Source organism: Myotis nattereri, assembly GCF_964212035.1.
Source record: "Myotis nattereri genome assembly, chromosome: 14".
Lineage (NCBI taxonomy): Eukaryota > Metazoa > Chordata > Mammalia > Chiroptera > Vespertilionidae > Myotis > Myotis nattereri.
The window spans coordinates 29962233-29986929 of record NC_138089.1 but is presented as its reverse complement, the minus strand read 5'-3'; the positions used below and the strand labels follow the sequence as shown (position 1 = coordinate 29986929).

Sequence of the window (24697 nt, the reverse complement as noted above, 5' to 3'; positions counted from 1 at the left end):
CTAAAATTCTGCAGCACACCAAAAAAAATTTTTTTTGCCAATATTACAAAAAGATAGGTATAATTTTGATTCATTCACACTGGACAGCTAAGGTTGTGTTGGCTGTTGTCATTTTTTAATTTGACAATCTAAGGGAAAAGAGGTCAGTGCTTCTGACTCAATAGTCAAGTATTGCATTTAAAAAATTCTTGCATCACACCAGTTGAAAATCACTGACATAATGCAATCACCACCACAACAAAATTAAAGCCCAGACATTTATTGAGTCCTTATGTTGTATCAGACATTGCACTAAACACTCTATATGAGTGAGGAGACATAAATCAAGTTTGAGTGCTTCTTCTTTTCTTTTTTCCTGCCCACTAAAAAGGGTCCTGGCTTTATCCAGTTTCTTCTCCTGCCCCATCAGTACTGGGCAGAAGGAGAAGGATTCAAAAAACATTGGTTAGGGCTGGAGAAGACACTTTGTAGGGAGCTTGGGAGAAAGGAGAGGCTGAAGCTGTGGGATGAAGAGGCTTAGGTAGAAGGGAAAAACACATTAGGAAGGATTTCAGGGGCCTCTGTATGGTGCTTGAGAAACGCAAGTATTGAATATGACAGCCGTGGGCAAACTACGGCCCGCGGGCCGGATCTGGCCCGTTTGAAATGAATAAAACTAAAAAAAAAAAAAGACCGTATTCTTTTATGTAATGATGTTTACTTTGAATTTATATTAGTTCACACAAACACTCCATCCATGCTTTTGTTCCGGCCCTCCGGTCTAGTTTAAGAACCCATTGTGGCCCTCGAGTCAAAAAGTTTGCCCACCCCTGGAATATGAGTTAATTTGACATTACTTCTTGGTGACTGGACTGGGTTTCTTAGATTGCAGCACCACTCTGAGACTGGCTCATAGTTTCAATAGGATAGCATAGCATTATCTTATTTTATCTGCAGAACAAACCATGAGGTGATGTATTATTTCCTTAGCTCAGATTAAAGAAAGGAGGCTGACACAGGCTAAATAGTCTTAAGGACATAGAGCTTCCATAAATGGTGGAGCCAGGACTAAAATTTATGTCTTTCAATCTCCAAATTATAAGCTCTTAACAAGATCATAAGCAAAGATTATACTATCAATTAAAAATAAAATACATAGGATGAGATTTAACAAAAGGACTGTAAGACTTGTACACTGAAAATGACCAAACATTGAAAGAAATTAAAGATCTAAATAAATGGAAAGGCTACCCAGGTTCATGGATCAGAGGGCTTAATATTGTTAAGACAGATATCCTTCCCAAATTTATCTACAAATAGAACACAATCTCTATCAAAATCCCAGCTAGATTTTTTTCGTAACTTGAAAAGATAATCCTAAAAATTATATGTAAATGCAAGGAATCCAGAATAGCCAAAACCGTCTTGAAATAGCCAAAGTTGATGGATATGAAGCTACAGGAATAAAAACAGCATGGTACTAGCATAACAATAGGTATCTAGATCAATGAAATAGAATTAAGAGTCCAAACATAACCTTTAATATTCATGGTTGGTTGATTTTTGACAAAGGGCCAATGCACTTTAATGGGGAAAAGGATACATAGCGTGTACTAAGAAATATATATACACACTTTGATTATAAAGTCAGTGTTTGTTAACATACAGTTTCTTTTCAAAATCTAAAATAATCTACAGAAATTTAAAAAAATTTTGGTCAATGTCTGTTTTCAAACTGATGACCCTTCTGGTCCAGGCACCACTAATAACATGAAGCAATGGAATCGAAAAACATCAAGAATCATTTCATTTGGTATTTCCACACCCTCAATTTGTCAACTGTTGCTGGTTTTGTACTGTAAACTTTATCTTTTATGTATCTCCATAAAAAAAGTCTAGTGGATAAATTTTCTTTGTTCAAAGCTTAGTCTGGCTTCACCCATTATTTGAAGTCAGTTAAACCTGAAAAGGAGTGAAAATTAAGTGAGTTATCAGCTGACAGAGGGTGTCTCAAAATAATTATAAAGGCAGTGTTTGTACTTCAACAGCGTTTTCAATTTCCCAGTAGCATTTTAGGATGAATTTCCTTTGTTCAAAGCTTAGTATGGCTGAAAAGAAAGAAACATCAACTGAGTTATCAGCTATTAAAGTGTGTATATATGGGAGCACCCTGTATTTTTTTTAAATAAACTTTTAGTTTTAGATGTACAGAATTTTTGTGAGAATAGTTTTTTCAACAAATGCTTTTGGGACAACTGGATATCCACATGATAAGAGTAATTTGAATTCCTACCATACACCATAAAAATTACCTTAAAGTGGATCACACACCTAAATGTAAGAACTAAAACTATAAAACTCATAGAAGAAAACTCAGGTGTAATTCCTTACGACCTTGGGTTAGACAATGGTTTCTCAGATATGACGCCAAAAGCACAAGTGGTAAAAGAGAAGATTGATAAGTTAGGCTTTGTCAAAATGAAAAACTTTTCTACTTCAAAGAATACCATAAAGAAAGTGAAGTGGTAACCCACAGGCAGGGAGATAATATTTACAAAGCATATGTATGTATATCTGGAATATATGAAGAATCCCTACAAGTCAAAAAATAAGAAGACAAATAATCCAATTTAAAAATAGAAAAAGGATTTGAGTAGATAATTCAGCAAAGAAGATATACAAATGGCCAATAAGTTCATGAAAAGATGCTCAACATCACTAGTCTTTAGGGAAATGCAAATCAAAGTCAAAATGAGATACCGCATCATGGGATGGGTGAAAAATGTAAAGAGGAATAAGAGGTACAAAATTCCAGTTATAAAATAAATAAGTCATGTGAATGTAGTGTTTAGCATAGGGAAAATAGGCCATGGTATCATAACTTTGTAAGGTACAGATGGCTATTAGACTTATTGTGGTGATCACATCACAAGGTATATAAATGTCAAATCACTGTGTTGTACACCTGAAATTAATATAATATTGTATATCAACTATACTTTAAAAAATAGTTTTTGGTGAGGATATGGAGAAATCAGAGCTCTCACACATCGCTAATGGGAATATAAAATGATGCAGCACTTAGGGAAACAGTTTGTCATTTCCTCAAAATGTTAAACATAGAGTTAGTGACCTTATGACCCAGCAATTCTATTCGTTGGTATCTACCCAAGAGACATGAACACATATGTCCTTATAAATACTTGTACTCAAACATTTGTGGCAATATTATTCATAACTGCCAAAAATAAAAACAACTTTAATGTTTATCAATCAGTGTATGAATAAACAAAATGTGGTATATCCACACAATGGAATATTATGCAGGCATAAAGAGGAATGAAATACTGATATCATCTACAAGAATGAACCTGGATAACATTATACTAAGTGAGAGTAGCCAGACATAAAAGACAATATTGTATGAATCCATTTATATGAAATGTCCAGAAGAGGCAAATCTATAGAGACAGAAAGAAAATTAATGTTTACTTAAGGCTGGAGGTGGAGGCAAAGGAGGCATGACTGATAATGGGTACAAGGTTTCTTTTTGGGGTGATAAAAATGTTCTAAAATTAGATTACAGGTCACACAATTCTGTAAATACATATATTAAAATCCATTGAATGACACATTTTAAATGGGTTAATTTCATGGTGTGTAAATGATATCTTAGCAAATTGTGTGGGTTTTTTAAGTGAATGAAATGAGAGAAATTGGGGGCAGCAAGTATAAACAAGTCTTCCAAGGAATTCCTTGAACTTGTAAACATTTTATTTTTATAATTATCAGTAGAACTTCATTTTTATAACCAAGGTGGTGGGTTCTCCAGACGGAGTAGAGGTTAAGGGTGTCATCACTTACTCCTCTGTGTCCTCAAAGAGATGTTTTGTCCAGTTCTTTGATTTTTATCCTCTGTTCCAACCAACCCCAGAGCATGCAGTGCGAGGATCTATGTCTCACTTAAGCTTTCACTCATCATTTCTTCTCTCCTTTCTTCTTCTCTTCATGTTATCCTGGTCCCACAAGAGAGGCTAAAAAAAAAAAAAAAAAATCAGCCTCTGTTCATTTCAAGGAATAAATACCTGTGTATGTGAAGCAAGCAAGGCCACTGAGCCTTTGAGGAAACAGAGTGGGGAGGTGCCCATAGGTATTTTCTGCAGAGAGAGTAGAGAAGAATAAACAAGTCCTTCTGCCAAAAATGCCTGGAACTTAAAGTGCTTTCCTCAGCTCAGCCCAAGGTCAGGCTCTGTGTGCATGTTGACAGTGACCCTGGTCAGTTGTTGCTACTCTCTTGATTAAATGGTGGTGAATTTCTCCCTTCGGAAATTCACCTCTGCTGATTCCACCTGCTGGGGAGTCTGGCCCCATAGCACAAGTTTAATTCCTCAGCGTGGCAACCAGCAGAGCTCCCAGAACAAGGTAACTGCATCCATTTCCTGAGCCAAGGAGAGGGGTCCTGTGACCAGCCATCGGCCCCACTGTGGGAAGGAAAGCTATGGCGTGACATTACTGAGACCACCAATTCCCTACCCCCTTCTGTTAGGGGCTGGAACTTCTGGTTTTTCCTAGAAGAATTGTCGAAAAGTACAAACCACAGAATCATAAACCACAGAGGGAGAAGGTACCCCTGAAGCCACCCGTCCTTGCCTGGACTTGAGCACCACCACTGACAGCACGCTCACCCAGTCCCAGAGAGGCAGCTGAGTCCTGGCAGGACGGTGTTAAGGACAGTAACTGTTATGTCAGGTCCCGTCTTGCTCCCTGTCACTTCCAGCCCCACCTCACACTTTGAAGCTACATCATTGTTCCGTCTCTCTCTCATTTTCAGGCTTTCAGAGAGCTATCATATAGTCTTTGGGCCTGCCCCAAACTTGTGCCTTTAGCTGCACAGACCCTCCAGCCACACCTCTGAGGGACTCTGTCCATTGTGACTCCTCATCCACCCCATGTCACCAGACCTGCCTGGCTTTCTGTTCTCATGCTAGCTTCTCACCCCCTCTTGGACCCTCCTGTCACTGTGGGTATCCCACCGACCCTCAGACCCGGTGTTGACCTGTGAAGAGGGCATGACGCCTTCTACCCCAGAGGGGTCATCCCTAATTGCTCCACTAGTTTTTGAAGAATTTGGTTTTAAGCCCCATCGTTACCTTTCCAACCCCCTCACCTGGACAGGCTGCCCTTGGTCATTCTTCATTCACTCACTCCAGCCTCTCAGCATAGTGATTAAGAGCACAGGATTTGGGACCAGACCATCCAGGCTCTGCCACTCACCAGCTGTGAGGCTTCAGAGACATGTCTGCGTCTCTCTGAGCATTCACTTTCTCAGCTAGAGAACGGGAAAGGATAACAGGGTAATAAATGAAATAATCTTTATGAAGTACCTGGCACAAAAGCTCAAACATTCACCGTAAGTATTCCATATATGTTCTCTACTACGTTTTAAAATAATCGCCCATTCACTCATCATGTACTTACTGAGCCCCGCACCGGGCCCTGGGATATAAATACCCCTCCTAAAGAACGGTTCCCTCTTAAATCCAGGAAGTGCCAGCTCACACCGGCACCCAGAGAGAAGAGAACGGAAGCCCAGGACCATCGCACACAAGCAGACAGGAATAGACACTGACCCCTGGGTACTGCCCAGGGAGAGCAACAGGACCATCCTCTACATTGCCACGTCTCCTTTAATACCCCGGCAACTCCCTGGGTGAGTGAGCGCCACCAGGAAGCGGGGGAGGTGAGAATCCTCAGAGAAACACTCTCCCTTGTTTCTCTCTGACAGAGAGCGGCCATGCCTCTGCCACGCAGGAGGGCGACATCCCTTGGGGAGGCCTTGCTGAGTTGCCTGGTACTGTTCCGGAAGGAGGAAGGGTGGCCGGGGGTGGGGAAGCGGCTGGAATGTTCTAGCCTGCTGCTCAGTACAGCGAGAGGAGGGCCCTGGACATCAAAGGTTCCTTTTGTCCCCTTCCGAGTGGCAGGGCAGCCCGGCCTCTGGTGATGACTCAGGCCTGGCCCTGACGTCACCCACGCCGGCCACTGGCCTCCCTCTGCAGCCAGGAAACTGCCTGGGGAGTGGCATTCGCAGCTGCAGCAAACCTCAAAATCAGGAGGCACTGCCTCTCTGCTCCTCGCCATCTCCCCACAGCACACTTTTCTTTTCTTTTATATATATATATTTTTTAAAGCCTCATGGAAGGTTTTACTTGTACATCAACTTTCAGAACGTAAGGAGTCAGAATGGTTGACATCATGAGAAAAATATGTGGAGCTGATTTCGACGAGAAGTGAAGAACCCAGAGCAAGAAAGCGGTTCTCACTCCTGAGCCCAGGGAGTTGGCAGCATCTGGGTTTCAGAAGAGACAGCACCTCCGAGTAAGTGAAGGCCCGCCTGGGCCCCCTCACTCCGCGCCCCTCACGTGGGCACCTTCACGTGGGTGCCATCTTGTTCCCTGACACCTAAGGCTCAACAGGCCCAGGCCAGAGGGGTGAGTGGGGACCCTCCAAATACTGCACTGAAGGGACCTATCTAATCTCTCTCTTCTCCACAGGCCCAGACAAGGACACATTTCCTCTCAGAAATATTTCTATGCACCAAGACTGAAACCCCGGGGGAAATGGCCCGAGCTGCGCCTTCCCCGTCACCACTCTTGTTTTGTCTCCTCTTCCTCCTCCCGCCAGCCCTGGCGCTCTGTGTTGGACTGCCAGAGTGTTTGTTCAGAGTTCTGAACTGTTTGCTTCCTGGAGCTTATACTGAGTAATCGGATACAAAAATAAGCCCTGTTCTAGGCAAATATGTGCCCTGTGCCGTCCAATGGTATTTTCGCACTTAACCTGGTAAAAGATGGCAGCTCTGATAAGAAAACATCCCCAGCCTGCCGCCTTTACAGAGCACGTCTCTGTTTGTCCCTGGTTGTCCCTGGTTGTCCTGGTGCGGGCACCTCCATGTCACATTGCCCTGTTTACACAGAGCTTATTTTCTTGTGCCACCTAGGGTGATATAAAACACAAAGACACTACAATGTATCCCTAGAGTCTGCTTTAACTTCACCTATAAAAAATCTTAAGCCTTTGCATAGCCTATAATTTTACAAGCTCTGAAAGCTCCTACCCAGGAAAGGTAAGTTCCTGAGAGAAAAGTCTTAATGTGTATAAAAGAACTGCAGAGCACGTAGGCATGGAAATCATACCTAGTTTTCCTAGCTTCCAAAATCATCCCCTCAGTCAGCATCTACTCTTTGTATAGCTTACTTGGCTTAGTAGACTTGTTCTTTATAAATTCTGTTTTAGCCCTAGCCAGTTTGGCTCAGCGGATAGAGCGTCGGCCTGCAGATTGAAGGGTCCCGGGTTCGATTCCGGCCAGGGGCACATGCCTGGGTTGTGGGCTCCATCCGCAGTGTGGGGTGTGCAGGAGGCAGCTGATCAATGATTCTCTCTCATCATTGATGTTTCTATCTCTCCCTTCCTCTCTGAAATCAATAAAAATAAATAAATTATGTTTTATAATGATTGGTGTGTGGAGGGTATATTAAAAATGGATTTTATTTTAAAAGCAATGGGGAAGCTTGTCGTTTACTGCAAAACAGTGGTGAATTCCTTTGGAAACTGGCAATTCCCTTTAGGAATTAACCATTACACTCTAATATATCTGTTCTGTAGATCTTACATTTTACTTTTTGTTTCATTTTAATATATCAGGTTGTTTTGAAGTTGAGGCTTTGCTAAACTGTTCATCTGGCTACAAGATCTGAATACTGTGACCACCAACTTGGTGAGTGTCATTTATATCTAATGGCTACTTAAATTAAGTTTACTAATTTGGTTCTTTTGGTTTGCAGTGAAATTTAGGGTAAAGGGAGAAGGCATGGGGACTTCTGCACACAATGATAACAGCTGAGTATCAAAAAGGATATGTAGCCATGGCTGGTGTGCTCAATGGTTAGATCTTTGGCCCGGGCACCAAAGGGGTCACAGGTTCAATTCCTGATCAAGGGCCTGTACATGGGTGGCTGGTTCCATCCCCAGTCTAGTCAGGGGGCAACCAGTCAATGTGTCTCTCTCTTTCCCCATCCCTCCCTCCCTTCTTCTCTCTCTAAAAATCAATTGGAAACAAATATCCTCTGGTGAAGATTAACCAAAAAGAAAAAAAGAAGAAGAAAATAAAAAGGATAGGTAATAATTAGAATAGGCTAATTTCTATATTAGACCGAAAAATGTTTAATGGCTCTAATCGAAGTTTATTTCTCTTTTATTTTCCTTTTTTAAAGTATTACATATGTCTCCTTTTCCCTGATTGACCCTCCCCCGCCACTCCCGCCCCCCAGGACAAGCTCCCACCGCCCCAGTGTCCATGTCCATTGGTTATGCTAATATGAGAAGTTTATTTCTTGTTCATGTGACACTGCAAGTTAGTGGGGCATCTCTCTCTCATATATTCAGAGACAGAGATTGAGAGACGCCCCACCTTCTTCAGCATGTGGTTTTCAAGGTCATGTGGGACTATTTCCATTTCTCAGTAGAAGAGGAAAAAAGCATGAAAAAGTGCACACAGAAGGTTTTCATGGGCCATGCCTAGATGTGATGTACATCACTTCTACTCACATTCGGTTGACTAAAACTCTATCACACGGCCACATCTGGCTGCAAATGGGTCCGAGAAATGTAGTCCCTGGGTTGGGGTGGGAGCCACTTCCCAGAGATGCTCTGGAGAGTATCTGGAGAGGAGGTAGTCCTCTTTGGCCCAGCATAATACAGAACTTAGATTCTCAAGGATAAGATAGCAGAATGAAGCAGTGAGAGAAGTAAAAAATTATCAGATATTTAGAATTTCTTTAACTGACACTCGTAGGTAACATCTGGCTCTGTGGACAAAGAGCAGTGGGTAAGACTTTTCAAGATGCCTCTGTCCATTCTGACCCTGAGTCTTTCCATGAGCGCCACCATGTCACCAGTGGCCAGTGAGCCAGGAAGGACATTCTTCCCCTTAGTTTCCTGTACAGGGTCCTGTACAAAGTCATTCTGGCTTTGTCCCCTGGTCCTGGGTCTAGTCATGCTAGTTGGAATTGTCCAACAGAATTCTGTTCCCCCAACTTGGAGCCCAGTGGACTATAGGAGAGCTCGTGGTTTCTTTAGCTTATGGTCTGACTGCCCCTAGGAGCTCGGGAAGCTACCCTGCCTGATCTGCTCCAGATCTTGGCACACTTTTTAATGTTGGCATGCGGGGAGGGTGGGTGTGGAAACAGGGAGGAGAGGGAATCCCTGACTAAGATCGGATCTCCAAACCAAGTTGTGAGAGAAACATTTAAAAGTAGACCAGAAAGACTCAAGCTGGGGAGATTATTGCTACCCTAAAGATTTGATATATAATTCTAGCGTTTTTCTTTTCAGGACAAGGTTTGAAATATTTACTGAAACAATGAATGATAAAGTTATAAGCCCTGTTTAGAGAACCCTGGAACTAATTTTATATTTTATTTAGCCTTTCCACCATTGTGGGTCTTAGTGCAGTATTCCCCTCCCTGGTAAATACTATGTGGAGGATGCCTTGTGATGCCCCCTAAGGCATCATAAAGATCTGCAATACAAATGGACTCTATATGCTCGCTTCAGCAGCACATGTACTAAAAGTGGACAACAAGCTTTGCCTGAGCTGTCTGGTACCTAGTTCTCTAGTTGTGTTGTCAATATCTGGCTAGACACTCTGGTTTCTGATTTAATTTCACCCTGGACTGGACATCTTGGGCACCTGCACCCACACCCACACCCTGAAGAATACACATTGTCCGCGTGCGGGAAAGCCAGCTACTGGCTGATGTGACACAGCCTCTCAGGCTCTCATGGGGTCTGATGTCTGATCTCCTATTACTGCTGCCTGGCCTTGGCCCAGGCCCTGCCCCCCCCCCCCTCCCACCTCCATCCGGTGTGGGCTGAATAACAAGTTGAAGTGTTACAGAAATGCCACAACCTCTGAAAGTCCATTTTCTTGGGTTGCTGGGCCCTGAAAGTGTCCACTGAGCTAGAGCCGGCTGGGCTAGTGGGGTAAGCCCCAGATGAGACCAGGTTGGTGGGGGAAGGCAATGCCTGCTGGGTGGGTTCCGCCAAAGGAGTAAGTAGAGAACAAGTGCCAGGTTTCAAAAGCTGGAGCCAAGTGGAGATGATCTGTTGTTGAAAGTCCCGGATCAACGGAGTCTACCAGGAAAGGCAGGGCAAAGGCCACAGTCAAGGAGGAAGAGCGCCAGGGTCCATTCAGCTTGTTCATTTCAACTGCCATGTGATAATGGCTCCTCCAAGCACTTAATATGCAGGAATTGACCTAGGAGTGTGTGTCTGGTGGAGGCAGGGTGAGGTCAACCTCCTGATTTCTAATGTTTAGTTCAGCGGTTCTCAACCTGTGGGTCGCGACCCCTTTGGGGGTCGAACGACCCTTTCACAGGGGTCGCCTAAGACCATCGGAAAACACATATATAATTACATATTGTTTTTGTGATTAATCACTATGCTTTAATTATGTTCAATTTGTAACAATGAAAGTACATCCTGCATATCAGATATTTACATTACGATGCATAACAGTAGCAAAATTACAGTTATGAAGTAGCAGCGAAAATAATTTTATGGTTGGAGGTCACCACAACATGAGGAACTGTATTAAAGGGTCGCGGCATTAGAAAGGTTGAGAACCACTGGTTTAGCTGAATAGCGTGGCAGGGATAAGTATGCAACCACCAAATCAGACTTCCACTACTGTCACCATGACCCCTCCGCAGTGTTGGTACAGACACACCAGCAAGACAGGGGTAACAAATACCAACGTTGTAAATATTTGGATCTCCCACATTTTCAAAAAAGCGTCAAAGTAGATACCATGGGATAAGCTAGATTTTCTTGAGCTTTTTAAATTTAAATTTTATTATTTTTAAACTTTTAATTCTACATGAGGAGTAGAGTTCAAATTTGAGGCACCATTGTCTTTTCAGAACCTTGATCATCCAAGGGGCTTAGCCTTTACTCGTTGATTCACAGTGAGCAGATGTGGACTGAGCGTAGCAACTACCAGGCCGTGCCCACAGACCAGTCAGTTCTTTTTTACCCCCAGAGGTTTTATAGTTTTTATAGCACAAAAGTACAAGCCCCCTTAATACCCGGGGTCAGCGTTATAAATCTTCTATTACTCCCTTTAGAGAATTTTGCAATAAGGCCACATCATCGTCCCCAAAGTTAAGAATTCATGGTAATAGGGCTTCGTAATTTCTCATGCTGAAATCCCCTGATTTCTTGTCAAGAACTCAGTTGGAAAACACCACATGAAGACTTCAGGGTTTTGTTTTTAACTCAAAAAGGGTCTGGTTTTCATGAGAACTTTAAAGCTTCCTCCCGCCTCTGAAATGGTATTTTTTAAAAATGTAAAACTGAGATTCTGTCAGAGTAAGTAAGGTAATAGATGTGAAATGGTGTGGGCAACTTAGAAAAATACATGGCAAGTCAAGGTGTTAATGAAAATAATTACCATAATTATGGTCAGCATTGGTGTTTTCGCTTTTGATATTGCTATTAGTATTGTAAGTATCATTATTTTAATTTTTTTGTTTTGGTCTGTCTAAATTGACTTTCATCTGAGATCTTTGGCACCACTCCCTAACTCACCAAAGCATGTGGTGTGAAAATTTCAAGGACGTTTGGAAAGGTTTGACGCTAGGCCAGAGGCCTACCTACAAGTCTTCTAATCTTATCAGAGAGAGTTCTGACCAGGATTCACTGAAATCTGTGAGGAGGACATCTCTCTGCCAAAAACATTTGTTTCCTCGCATTTTCTGGAGCTCCCAATGCGTTGGCCAAAGAAGGCTTTGAAATCACCCCATAGAAGCATTGACCCTGGGTGTTGTCTCTCATGCCAGAAAGGAGCCCACCATCTGTCCGAAGCCCGTAGTCATGACTGCAGTCTGTCTACTTGGTGTTATGGGGTAAGGGTATGTGTCAGGTGGGGGGATTATACACAGAGGCAGCAAGCATGAGTTCAACCCAAGAGCAGTGAAGACATCATTTCAACTGTGTCTCAGATCCTATAATCTGTTATCCTTGAATGTAGCAGAAAGTAGTATCTAGTGAAAATGACTTTCTCCTTGACCCAAATTCCTTGGCATTGACTATACCAAACTACTTTGCAAAAGAGAATGTAGCTCAAAATTCACTCCAGACACTGGACTCAGTCTGTCCGTCATGTGAGCCCTCCTCAGCAGCCAGGCCATTGCTGGCCTGGACTCCTCAGAGACTGCTCTTCCCTCTATTTTCATTCTACATAAGACAAATCCCTTGTCTTTTCTTTTAAAAAAAATTATCACTGTGTTTCAAATAGAAAGAGCCATAACTAGTCACTACACAAAAGCTGGAAAATACAGAAAAATATTGAGAAGAAAACAACCACTAAACAACAAACAAATCATTACTGACATTTCAATGTATTTTTTTCCAATTTTTTGTATATTTATTTTTTCTTCTTTTAAAAATTATTGAAATGATATTTTGTATGCTTTTTCTCACTCCACTTAACTGGTATTTGTAAACATTTTCCAAGTGACTAAATGGTCTTTGAAAATGTGATTTTTAACAACTGTGCTTTCATTGGACTGATACGTCTTAAGTTAGCCATTCTTTTTATTGATGGCCATTTTGATTGCCTCTAGTGCTCTGTTATTACAAATATGTAAACATTCTTTATTTCTTTTTTTAAATTAATTTATTTTTTATCTTTAATTTCTTTATTGGTTAAGGTATTACAAATGTGTCCTCATCCCCCCATTAACCCCCTCACCCCCCACTCATGCTCTCATCTCCCTGTTGTCTGTGTCCATTGGTTATGCCTATATGCATGCATACAAGTCCTTTGGTTGATCTCTCCCCCTTACCCCCTCCCTCTCCTACTTTCCCTCTGGGGATTGACAAATCTGATCGCTGTTTCTCTGTCTCTGGATCTGTCCCTGTTCATCAGTCTATGTTGTTCTCTATATTCCACAAATGAGTGAGATCATGTGGTATTTATCTTTCTCTGACTGGCTTATTTCACTTAGCATAATGCTCTTCAGTTCCATCCATGCTGTTGCAAATGGCAAGAATTCCTTCTTTTTTACCACAGCGTAATATTTCATTGTGTAGATGTACCACAGTTTTTTAATCCACTTATCTGCTGATGGGCACTTAGGTTGTTTCCAAATCTTAGCTATGGTGAATTATGCTGCTATGAACATAGGGGTGCATATATCCTTTCTGATTGGTGTTTCTGGCTTCTTGGGATATATTCCTAGAAGTGGGATCTCTGGGTCAAATGGGAGTTCCATTTTTAGTTTTTTGAGGAAACTCCATACTGTTCTCCACAGTGGCTGCACCAGTCTGCATTCCCACCAGCAGTGCAGAAGGTTTCCTTTTTCTCCACATCCTCTCCAATACTTGTTGTTTGTTGATTTGTTGATGATAGCCATTCTGACAGGTGTGAGATGATACCGCATTGTCATTTTGATTTGCATCTCTCATATAATTAATGACTTTGAGCATGTTTTCATATGTTCTTTTGGCCTTCTGTATGTCCTCTTTCAAAAAGTGTCTATTTAGGTCCATTGACCATTTTTTGATTGGATTGTTTATCTTCCTTTTCTTAAGTTGTATGAGTTCCCTGTAAATGTTGAAAATTAAACCCTTATCGGTGATATCACTGGCAAATATGTTCTCCCATGCAATGGGCTTTCTTGTTGTTTTGTTGATGGTTTCCTTTGCTGTGCAAAAGCTTTTTATTTTGATGTAGTCCCATTTGTTTATTTTCTCTTTAGTTTCCAATGGCCTAGGAGCAGTATCAGAGAAGAAATTCCTTCGGTATATGTTTGCGATTTCGCTGCCTGTGGATTCCTCTAGTATTTTGTAAACATGCTTAAAGTTCAATCTTTTTGGACATCTTAGGGAAATTTTCTAGAATTGAATCATTAGGTCAAATGACCTATGTTTAAGGTTCCTAATTCATATTGATAAATTAGCCTCTAAAAAGTTACCAGTATCTATTTCAAATCCTAGATCCTCTTCAGTTTCTCATGTTAAAATGCATGCTCCTAGGCTCCAGTGGTCCCAGACGCTCCAAGGAGAGGGCCTAGGAACATGCATTTTAATATAGCCTCCCAATCCTTATACACATTTGAGCTTGAGAACTATTGATATGTTGTGTGCAAGTCAACATTCATTTCAGCAATTACTTACTAGAGAAAAAGTTAAAGAACCCTGAGCTAGTATATCTAAACCAGAATTTAACTTTAAGATTCTTTTTTGGCTTCTGAATTTTAGATTTTCCCTTATTCGTGGTATAGTATAGTTAAAAGAGTCTCAGCTAGGAAGTCAGAAAACCTTATTATAAACTAGAGGTCCGGTGCACAAAATTCATGCACGAGTAGGGTCCCTAGGCCTGGCTGGTGATCAGGGCCGGCCGGGGCCTTCCTTCATTCCATGCTGCCTCCTAGTGGTCAGCACACATCATAGCGAGTGATCAAATTCCCAGTGGGTCAAACTCTTAAAGGGACGATTTGCATATTAGCCTTTTATTATATAGGATATGAGATAACTGAGACCCAGAATAGTTCACTTACCTCCTTGTGGATATCCAGAGATATAGTGGGAGAGGTAAAACTGGAACTTGATTAGACGAAGGTTCTCGGATCCACCCAGCCTCAGAGGAGCAGAGAGAAGGCACTGGCAAGAAGACTAACTCCTGAAGTGAGCTCCTGCCTCACTAGAGGACTTCTCATCTGCCTTCCGATGGGCCATATCTCGGGACATGTGTGGGCAGCCCTCTGGGGTCATCCATGGTAGTCACTTAAAGAGGTCAGCCCACAGTGTGCCCTAACTGGAGGTGGTGACACTAAAGTTAGATGGAGGAAGGCATAGTCAGCCATGCACATCCATGCCAGGAGAGCAGAGTAAGAGGTGGGGTCCAGAGTCAGAAGCCAAGAGAGCAAGGACAGGGCAAGAGCAAGACCCACATTGTGGGCAAATTTTAGGTCAAGGCAGGCATGAGTTGAAAAGAAGACAAAGTTAGAGCTAGACGGGAACTGCCATGGATTCAGCCTCACTGATGGGAGCCCCGGTTACATAACTTCATGATCAGGGGAGGCATCTGCCCCAAGTTGCACCTGCCTCTTTAAATCTGAAAGGTGCTGTGCACTAGGCTGCCTTCAGCTCATCTGGCTGAAGGAGGGGCAATGGGTCAGAGAAGAGGCACCTGAAAATGAAAATTTGGAACATTCTGTTACAGCAGAGAACATGGTAAACAAACAACAACCAAACTAAAAAATTCTCACCATCATCTAAAAGGAAGAATGACTATCTGTCCTGTCTGCACAACTCTGCTCAAACCCATCAGAGCACACCCACTGGTCACCTGACAATATCTGGCTGCCCTTCTTCTTACTCTACTACCTCAGCTTCTGGGGGCCAAATGATCATATCATTTGACTTTCAAGTTCAACCTCCAGACTGTTCAGCTGCTGACAGTCCCATTTATGTTCAGATTCTGTAAATCACCATCCCCAAGTCCACATCCATCTCCAAGTCTACATCCATCTCCTGTGACGGCACCAAGTGAAGCACAGGAGCTAGAACCCAAAGGTAGCTGCTGCACCCATTGTTCCAGAGTAACTGCACCCATTGTTCCACAGCCTTGGGCACCAGAGGATTTGCCTATGATCGCCACACTATTTTTGCAACTTTTTGTGAATCTTAAAGTATTTCCAAAAAAGTTTTTAAAAGCAAATTTTTAAAAAGCTGCTTCTTTTTAAGTTAAAAAAAAAAAAATAGGGTGTTCCCTGCCCCAGGAAACAGGGATCGGCCACTGGTTTCTCTTTCACAAGCAGCTCCTATTGTTTATTTTGCCGCTTTCTGATTTATGGGTAGGCTTCTGTGGCAGCGCTCCGATGGCTTTGGTTTCACCCTCTGCTTCTCAGAGACGCCCATCTCAGTGAGAATCAAAGCTCAAGTATTCCAGCCCTGAGTGTGACTATGCCCCCTTCTCCTCCCTGAGACTGTAACTTCAAAGTGAGGTAAAGCCTCAGATCTAAGAAATGGTCTCTCGGTGAAAATCTAGGACAAATCATCCTTCTCGCCCTGCACAATCATGTCTTTTCCGGAATGGCACTTTGTCTTCTCTGCTCTTCGTACAGATTATTCTCTTCACCTTCATCACAGGGCCCCTCCTCTAATGGAAGCAGATTAACCCTTCTTTGCCCCCTCTCCATCTCATTCAGCGGAGGGCTTTCTGTTAACTGCACGGCTCTCTCCCCGGGCCGTGTGCCCAGCTGAATGCTAGTGAGAGATGGCTGCCTTCCCTTTGAAGCACTTAGCCTCTGTCAAACACCTTTTTGCCAGACTTGGCCCTGGAAAGACAGTTTTGAAATTAAACATATTGTGAGCCGCCTGGGTGTGCAGTATGGAATTGCACAAGGCCATGGGCATTTAGGGCAAGGGGTACTTGCCGCGCTCACGACATTAGGGCCCCATCTTAATGAAATTCTGGCTTTATTAACTCCCTGGCTCTGCAAAGGGGTCCATAGTGTCACCTAATAGTGAGGCTGAGCAAATAGGACTGATGTCTATGTGGCATCCTGTCCGGATATTAAGACACACACAAGCCACTGTCCCCAAAAACTGGCCTCAGCTCCCAATTTCCTGCCATGCCTTATTTATTAGGGGGACTCATCTCAAGAGACCATGGTGAGATGGACGGTAGTGTACATTTCTTGGGCTGGCTGTGAGTTGCAGATCAGGACGGTGTGCTAGAAAGGTAACAGTTTGAATTGCTGAACTTCAGTAGGTCTTGGTGCATCTCCTAGTTATGTACCTTTTGGTTTCAAAACCATACTGAACGACGGAAAATGAAACCTGCAACTTATTTTTAGCTGCTCATGATAACTCATGAGATTTTTCTTTGCAAACCAAATAGGATAAAGGCTATTTCCGCTGGCTAAACTTAATCTGATTGACTTAATATAGCAATCAAGCCTACATCTCTGATATTCTCAAGGGACTCTTGGTCCCAGGTGATACTTTGGCCAATATTTACTATTTTGCTTAAAATTATATTTAGTTGAGCTTTTTTATGAAACAAAATTAAACAAGTATAACATTTTTCTTCTGAGATGAATTGGGAAATAAGTTATAAGCCCTCTATATTGGCATCTATTCATTAATTCACTTATTCTATTGCCATTTATTAAGTACCTATTTGAGTGAAAGTTTGGAATAAAAATCTTTAAAAGTTGAACCAGTATGTTGAATTACAAAGAGCAGAATGCCAGAAATTAAGTAATATGGCTTTTATCCTCAGCTTTTGCTGAGAATTTTGTAACAACAGGCTCTTTGAATCCAACTTTCTCCTCCCTCAGAGAGAGAGTTTCAATGACATGCTCTATAAAATGCTGTGAAACACGCTGTGCCACCAAGGGCCTGAGGGAAGGTCGAGGCATCTTGTGAAGGCAGTGGTATTGCTGATGTCTATGTGGGGTCACTCTGACTTCTGTCTCCCTTTCCCTGTTCTAGAGGGGACCGATTTCAACAAAGCCTGTGGTCAGCTTTCCAGACTACTTGTGGCTCCCCTGGGTGAACAGGGATTAAGTGTTTGAAAGACTTCCATTGGTACTGTCAGTCCCCAGGTCTATGCCTGAACTCACGGAGTGAGTTCTCTAATTCTAGGAAGTAGCTTCATGGTACAGAGCTGAAGATTCCACTGGTAGCGGTGGAAGCAGCGGAACCCCCCCTCCCCCCAAGTTTGGTGTTGGTCGGTGAAGAGCACTCCCACATGAGCCCCTTTGTTGCACCCGTCAATGCTCTGTGTACCGTGGGAGATACATAGATCTTGTATCATACCCTGAGATATGAGTAAAGGTAGATAATTCAATACAACATAAGCTTCGTGTGCTTTTATCTTCAGCCCAAAGGAAGTGAAAATTCACTGAAGCTTGTTAAGCTGCTCTGTGGAGAAGAGGTGCATGGTTGTGGCCCTTCTGAACTACAAAGTCATTTATCTGGGAAAAAAGAAAGCAAATGAGTTTGTTCCCAGGGGGAGGCTTGGAATATTTGTTGTCCAGGATGAAGAAAGATACAAAGAGGATTATGCACTCACATGGGGTGGATCTTACTAACCTGTAAGAATTATTCCTTCTCCACCTTCATTTACAGCCCACCCTCCCTTTTCAACTTAGTAGCCAATCTCTATAGAGCAGCGGTTCTCAACCTGTGGGTCGCGACCCCTTTGGGGGTCGAACGACCCTTTCACAGGAGTTGCCTAAGACCATCGAAAAACACATATATAATTACATATTGTTTTTGTGATTAATCACTATGCTTTAATTATGTTCAATTTGTAACAATGAAAATACATCCTGCATATCAGATATTTACATTACGATTCATAACAGTAGCCAAATTACAGTTATGAAGTAGCAGCGAAAATAATTTTATGGTTGGGGGTCACCACAACATGAGGAACTGTATTAAAGGGTCGCAGCATTAGGAAGGTTGAGAACCACTGCTCTAGAAAGATGAAACTCAATCTTCTTGCTGAATATGTTTTTTATTTATTTATTTATTTATTTATTTTTGCCAATTCAAGATCTAGAAGACGCTGTTGTTCTACTTGCTCTCCATTTGGGGAGTGGCAAACGGTCATGGCCGCAAATGAGCATGTGATTAGGGATGCAGGAAAGCTCTGGGTCTCCGAGAGCATGCAAGGTCTTTATTTGCGCCACATTTCAAGTGCACTGAGAAATGAAAGCGGAACTATTCTGTTGCTAAAGCTGAGGTAGTGATATTGAAAATGGTGGTGAGACATTGAGGATATTCCCACAGGAGAGTCTGAGCTAAATTTAGGGTGGGGTGGAATGGTATCCACCACAGTCGCCCTTGCAGCCCTAAGTCATGTACCACTTTTTCTCTGTTGCAAACCACATGGTCCACATTCCCCTTCTCCCTCCAGTTCTTTCCTGGAGGGTAACTTTAGTTTGGTCCCCAAGGCCTGCTGCCAGATCCTTGCCATCAAATGTGTGCTCCCTTCCCACCCACGTCTTACACACGGATGCTCAAGGATGGGAGTGAGAAAGCTCCTGTCTGAGACCTGGAGGGGGATTCCTGGAATTCAGACTTGTCAGGCATGCCTATTCACCCAACCCTTCCTTCGGCCTCACGAGCAGAGAAGATAATCCTCCTCTCGTATTCCCAGGCAGGGTGGAGCTGATAGAGTTGATTAGAAAGCCCCCTTTGAGAGCCATCTGGTTGGCATATAAAATTACTGCCAATGAGGGAGATAGTCAGCTGGCCATATAACCAGGCGGCAGGGGACTTGGAGTCCTGCGCTTGGCCCAACTGACCCAGAAAGCAAGCAGAGCTGGAATTTTTAGAATCACACACTTTCAGAGGTGGAAGGGATCTTCCAAGCAGGGGCAAAATGTACAGATATCAGCAGAGAGTCGATCATTAAAATGATGCAGTTGAGACACTGACCGTGATGGAGAAAAATCTCTTATTCAAAATTTAGGCTTTTTAAAAACCCATTTTCAAAATATGTTGGGGAAGGAACTCATAATACCAACTTGGGTTATCTGTTCAGGCCCAAAGCACTATGTGTGAAAACCAGGTCGGTCCTGATTGTTACACTGATTTTTCTTTAACTGATCATATGCTTTTTAATACAGCAAATGGGTCAACTCACTTATTATGTGTGTGATCTTAAGCAAATGACCAGATCTCTCTCAGCCTCAGTTTCCCCATCTGTAACATAAAAAGATTGGCTTCACCAGGGGAGGTAGTTTACTCAGATGGAAATGTAAGCTGTTCCACTTATTTTGCCTTATGAAACATTTCCAAATTATAACAAACCTCTGAAAAAAATTGTTACTGCTTATTTGTTACTGTTGTCTAACCTTAACTTTCCAACACAGTCTAGTTCATTCCTCTTCTTTTATTCTGTCTTTTCCACCTCCTGGTCCAGTATAACAGGTAGCCCAAATTCTCAGGAACTGGGGAGTTGAGGCTGGTTCTTATAAACCTGGGTGGTTGTGGTTTCAGGGAGGGCGTTCCCCTCGACTAGTCATCTACACAGTAAAAAGATTCCTACTTCAGGGCAGAATGTAGAAGAAGGCGGTTTTATCCTGTCAGAATTGGTGGAAAGACCACAAATGAGCATGTGACTTTGGAATTAGTCAGACGTGGGTTTAAGTCTTCACTGTGCTATTTACTGTGTGACTAGCAATCTCAATTTGTTCCTCACCTAAAGTTGATGATAACTAATAATTAAGTTCCACCTTGCAGGATTATTGGTTTAGAATTAAATAATATAGCTAGAATATTGAGAATATAGTAGGTTCTCAATAAATAGTCGTTCTAATAGACAGCTCTGATCAAGGTAGAAAATAGAAATTCCTGCCCAGATCTCTAGGCAAAATGTAGATGATCGAAGTAGCACTGGACTTTCCAAAATATTTAGGCTACAATATCATCCAAAAGCACATTTTCAGCCATTGAGAGATTATAACCTTGTTACTTCCAAGGCTAAATGCACGACAGATAGATAAAATAACCAAGCTCATCAAAAATTTTTTAAACTTTTAAATTCTAAGAATTTAAGCAAAAATGTTATATTTGGTAAATATTTTATTTTTAAACATTTAGCTCAAAACAGCCTAACCCGATAACAAACTTACCCACAAATGTTGAATATCTATATTAGGTAAAAACGGAAACCAGCTGTAATTTTTAATGCAGTGAGTGGAATAAAGAAATGTGCAAACCGATCCAAATGTTTATCAACTAAGGATTCCTCTGGGACTCCGTGCCCTGACTACATTTTTTAAAACATGGAGACTCAAGCTTGGCTCCTACTTGAATTATGTTCTTTGCGTAAGCCATGCAATTTAATTTTAACCTACAGGACTGAAAATAAAATGAGCTCAGACGGCAGAACAATGAGATGGGGAGCAAGTGAGAGCCTTAATCTATGTGAAAGACGCTTCCTCGCTGCTGCTCTGCCTTCTCCCGCCTGCTCCTGCCAGATTATTTGGGGTTCCCAGTGCAAAAACAGGTCAACGTTTACAACGTGGGAAAGGGATTTGTCTTTTATATTAATGTCTGTGCGTAAGCCCCGAGGATGTTGGTGAGGAGCATGAATTTTTAAAAATCATTATGCTAAGTGAAATCAGTCAGTCCGAAAAAGCTAAAAAGCTTTTATATGTGGGATATAAAACGGAAACTTATGAACACAAACAGCAGTGTGATGGTTGCCAGAGGGAAAGGGGTGGGGTGGGAGGGTGAATGGGATCCTAATACAAGGTGACAGGAGAAGATTTGACTTTGGGTGGTGGGCACACAGTATACAGATCTTATAATATAGAAACCCACACCTGAAACCTATATGTTCATGTTGACCAGTGTCACCCCACTCAATTTAATAAATAAAAGAAAGACAAAAATCATAAGTGAATGCTTACCCTTACCACTTGTAATCATGACAAAGCTTGCGTAATTCAGGCATGCACATGATTTTTTTAAAGTACAAAACAGGATTTACTAGTCAGAGAATGTCTGCCTAAACAAGCTCATCCATCTGAGTGCTTTCAGCTACAGTTCAAATTCGTTTAACACAATCAGGTTTGGTGAACAGACCACGTTTAGCTCGTGGAGTGTTTTGGGAACATCACAAAATAACCAACACATAGCTTTTAGGCTCGTTTTGGCAGAGCGTGGACACAGAACCCCACAAGGAGGTTTGGAGACCACTTGCCCAGGCATCGGCTTACCAGTACCAGTAGGGGACCTGACCACATTCACCACCCTGCTCCTGTAAAGGGACATGACACTGTTCACTCATCTCCTGGGAGCCTGATATGGATTACTGTCCTTGTCGCTGTCATTTATTTTCCCAGGAAGAGGCGGCGTCAACTGAGTTCCAAGGGGTTAGAGTTGATTCTATAGCGTGACTACTTAGCTTACATGATAATAATGTGTGAGTGTTTTAATGTGAATGTTTAGCTTTCAGATGTTATTCATGGGGAATACCTGAACAGACACTAATGGAACCAAATGCCGAGGTGTTCGCTTCAGCCTCCTCCGCCCCCACTCTCAGGACTCTGCTTTACAGATGACCTTCTATTAAACTGGTACCTTGTAACCCAGAGTGATAGTCTCTAATTCCCGACCCCCGTGGTGCGGCAGGAATTAGCCTAAGGACACTCCATTCTAATTTTCTGTCGCTGTCAATGCTAACCAGAGCTCATAGGGCAATGAGGTGGGGGTGGGGAAGATGGTTCCACCATTGGTGTTTCCGTTAGAGCCACGTTTATTTCTGGAATAGTTGTGGGAGGGAGAGATGTGCTCCAAGAGAAGAGGATTCAGTGTGGTTCAGGTATGATCGACCATCTGGACAACCCCATTCGGATACTTTAAAATGTATGGGATAGAGCTGGGCGGGGTACTTGCCACACATTGAGCTAAAAATCACTTGGATTCTGGGAGAGGAGACAGAATGAAAACCGGAAACAAAAGATCGGTTGTGAAACCTAGTACCGAAGTAAGATATTCGAATACATTTTCTCCTTTAAAAAAAAAATTCTGGGGAGTTTGAATGTTTTGCTAACCCAGTTATTTTTAGCCAGTCCTTATAGAAAATAGAGGCGCTGGAAAACTAGCAACTCCAGAAAATGTTAATTTCTTTTTGCACGAGTTAAAATTAACTAACATTAGCATATTCAGTGATGCAATAGGCAATGAAAGACCTTGAAGAGATATGAAGAAGAAAAGTAAATATTATGTATTCAAAATCAGTCTCATAGCATTTTATAAAAATGTTGGCTTATGTCCAGGATCTAAGGGTGGGGGTGGGTATGGGTTTTTTTTGTAGCTGAAGAAGGAATGGAAAATAATCTGCTCGTTTCCTTAAAAATAAAAGACTTCTTGTTTTATACAGCGTGGTAAATGCTTTTCTGTTTTTTACCTGCCGGCAGGAAATGGAGGAAATTTTTCTAGCAAGCTATGCTGTTTTCCTCCCTTTGGGGACATGGTGACACTGGTTCTGTAGCAAAACAGTATTTGCTTATTAGGCGTTACTTCAAAATCCTGAATAAGCAGCTCTTTCCACATTTTTTTGTTCCACATGTTAAACATTTCATTGCAATTTGAGCTTCAATTGTGTGTGTGTGTGTGTGTGTGTGCGCGTGCATGCGTGTGTGCGTTGATAGAAAAGATTGAAAGGGGATGCATAAGAATTCTTAAAGGTTTTGTTTTAAAAAATTAATTCCTACAATTATGTATTGGAATCTCTACAGAAGGCGATTCCAATTTATTACATACAGCCAAACTAGATCCCATCAATCTTGTGCAGCGAGGGTAGAGAGGTGGTATTGAAGAAGACATGAAATTTGGTGTTCGAGTAGATGAGATTTAATTTTCAGAAAACATTTCACTCATAAAACGGATAGCACCCCAGTGTCAGCCCTGACCTCCATGATGTCAATGTCGTCGTGCAAGCGTAGCTAAGATAAGCCTCAAAGTGAAACAAAGAAACGTTGCATCTCAGCACAACACCATTTCTTCTCTTACAGTATGTACTCTCCCTCTCTATAACTATAGCCTTTTGGATTTCTGTTAATGGCTTGTTTCTTTACAATTTAGCTTTTGCAGGGGGAGGGAGGAGAAATATAATTTTGCATATCCTATGTTTTGAGCAAGTACAGTAGGCTGCTGCAAGTCAACATTATTTAGGTCAGTATCCTGGTTAGCTTTTATCGTCCGTGCTGGTCAGCTATGTATCCAAACGAACTCAGCATCAATTTATTTTTCTGTCCTGATTGTATTCTGCTTCTAAGTTTAAGCAAATTTATTCACATTAGAATACCATTCCAGCTGAGGGGGTATCTGCCGTTCTGTACTGCAGATACATTTAGCAGGATACATTTACACGCTTGTGGTTAGAGGTTATAGCACTGATACAGACAGCTGATCATGCATTCTTCTACAAGCCTGCCGGCACCAATTAGGATTTTTAAAAATAATCTAGAAATGCTACACCTTTTATAATATTATTTTTGACTTTGCTATAGCTTAACAGTTTTGGTTTTTTGTTGTTATTATTAGCAGTTCTATGAAATTAACAGTCTATAAAATGCATCCCAAACCAGATACATACTGTATTGAAAGCTTTCTTCAAGAAGATGACATGACAGTATCCGTTCCAGCTGATTTTCTTCCTTAGCAAAAGGATTATTTGATTCTCAGAAGCAGAAGGACACAGTCATTGTGCAGCAGCTCTGCTTAAATGTATGAAATGCCTTCTACTGTCTGGTTGCAGAATTTGGAGTTGGCTAAATAGTGTTTAGTGATTGGGCTCATCTTGCATCACCAGTTGATGACATTTTTCTTTGTTCCCTCCTCCCCAGTTGAACCAGGACTCTGAGGCTGATATGCAATGTCACTTCCAACATTAATCAGATACTGCATTTAAGGTGAGCCGTTCCTTGCCTCCTCCTTCCCCAGTGCTCGTGTGCTGCATGCATTGCGTATCTTGCTCCTGCGAGCCTAAGATGGCAGGCAGGATTAGCTGTGCTGGTGCTGTGTGCATGCTGTGTATAGAATTCATTACACGTTGCCTAGTATTTCAGATGTGAGTATGTAAATGCTCTGTATGCCATATCATCTGGTAGTGAAGACT

At 42.0% G+C, this 24697-nt stretch overlaps 1 protein-coding gene and 1 long non-coding RNA gene across 6 annotated transcripts in view; one reads left to right on the top strand and one right to left on the bottom strand.

The window, feature by feature from the left end:
- ZBTB38 (zinc finger and BTB domain containing 38) overlaps positions 1 to 24697 on the top strand; it is a 120952-nt gene that overhangs the window by 35322 nt on the left and 60933 nt on the right. Inside the window, exons 1-4 of one of the 4 annotated variants that reach the window (XM_081106128.1) lie at positions 5590 to 5689; positions 6204 to 6354; positions 7678 to 7750; positions 24426 to 24491. The gene's annotated coding sequence lies outside the window, so the exon portion shown is untranslated. Of the gene's footprint in view, positions 1 to 5523; positions 5690 to 6045; positions 6355 to 7677; positions 7751 to 23541; positions 23591 to 24425; positions 24492 to 24697 lie in introns of those variants that run through there. The other 3 variants (XM_081106129.1, XR_013996791.1, XM_081106131.1) reach the window with 3 other exon arrangements.
- LOC308529798 lies at positions 1501 to 24534 on the bottom strand. 2 transcript variants are annotated; one of them, XR_013996793.1, is made up of 3 exons: positions 24176 to 24423; positions 3844 to 4013; positions 1501 to 3440 (listed from the first exon to the last, which is right to left on the bottom strand). It is a non-coding gene; the product is annotated as an uncharacterized lncRNA (long non-coding RNA). The 2 variants fall into 2 exon arrangements; XR_013996792.1 differs by lacking the exon at positions 1501 to 3440 and adding an exon at positions 14598 to 15229 and having other exon boundaries at positions 3532 to 4013; positions 24176 to 24534.